The sequence below is a fragment of the Zalophus californianus genome, chromosome 3 (genome assembly GCF_009762305.2).
Source record: "Zalophus californianus isolate mZalCal1 chromosome 3, mZalCal1.pri.v2, whole genome shotgun sequence".
NCBI classification, from domain to species: Eukaryota; Metazoa; Chordata; class Mammalia; order Carnivora; family Otariidae; genus Zalophus; species Zalophus californianus.
In genome coordinates, this window is record NC_045597.1 from 128312558 (window position 1) to 128314111 (window position 1554).

The window sequence follows — 1554 nt, forward strand, 5'->3', positions numbered from 1 at the left end:
GGGTACAGGTACAATGTGAGGAGGAACTCCAGCTGCTGCCACAGACCAGGTTCCATCCTTTCAGTCTACTCCCCACAAGCCCCAAACACACATAAGAGCAGACACCACTACCCAGATAATGCACCCATAAGAGTCCATTGGACTTAATTACACACAGCAACCTACACCCCATTCCGAATAGCTTCCTCGTGAAGTCTGCATTGGTTTGCTCAGGCTGTCATAACAAAATGACAGAAACTAGATAGCTGAAACAACAGAAATTTATGTTCTCACAGTTCTAGAGGCTGGAAGTCCAAGATCAAGGTCTTGTTTCTTCTGAGGCCTCTCTCCTTGGCTTGTAGCTGGCCACATTCTCACCACATCCTCACATGGTCTTCTCCCCCGTGTGTGCACTTTGCTGGCATTTCTGTGTCCAAATTTTCTCTTTTTAAGGACAGCAGTCATATTGGATTAGGGCCCATCCTAATGGCTTCATTTTAACATAACTCTCTCTTTAATGGACCCATCTCCAAATACAATAATGTTCTGAGGTACTGGGGGCTTCAACATATGACTTTTGTTGGGGGAAACAACTCAATGCATGACAAAGTCGATTTCTACCCTCTCTCGAGACTCGGTTTGACTCAGCGTAAACCCATTTTAATCACCACACTTATCATCTGTAGTATCTACAAGATGATTAAAATGATCACCCTCTAAATGAATATTTGACTTATATTTGTACAAATAATTTGTCTTGATGTAGTTCCTGAAACAAAGATAGTACGTCCAAATATAAGCATAGGTTATGTTTAGGTCGTCCAACAACCAGTGACTTTCCATTTTCATTCTCTTGAGTGGAAATAGGAACCAGCTTCAGGTAGTACCATACTAAACGGATGAAATTCAGTTACGTGAGTTTGCCAGCTCCTGAGTGTTTTGTATACAATTTTATGCTGCTATAAATGAGTGAACTTGAACATATTGTTTAATGACTTGAGGTCTCAGTTTCCACATCGAGGATCTAAATGTTTTGGATTATAAGACAGTTTCTAACTATAGAATTCTGTGGTTTGGGGCCTGGCGCAAGTGATTTCTATCTCATTGTATGTATTTTCGAGGGTGAAGCTCAGTTGGCTTTCTGAATTGCTCCTCCAACTATAACCTAAAAAAATAAGCTTAGACATGAAGCTAACAATTCACAGAGATACAGAATTCCCCCCAAAATTAATAGTGACCATTATTTTGGCTAATTTTTAATTATTCTGTTAGTAAAAATAGGTTCCTCTCTAAGAAATGAGTAATTATTCTTATACTAGTTAATTCGTTCTCAAAAATTCCCAAGTGCTTGTTTTCAGTTATGTATATATACCTTAGTGGAATTGATGCCTTTTTTCCTTTGATTATAAGAATCAAAACAGTGATAAGAATTCACAGAAAAAATGTTCTTAGCCAAATGCACTACTCCTTACCTCTCTACCAATCATTTCTGCTTCTCAGAGGCAAACATCTTCAGCAATCTTTGCTATTTACCTCAATATCTCATTTAGGAATGTTTAATACTTCTATTAATCT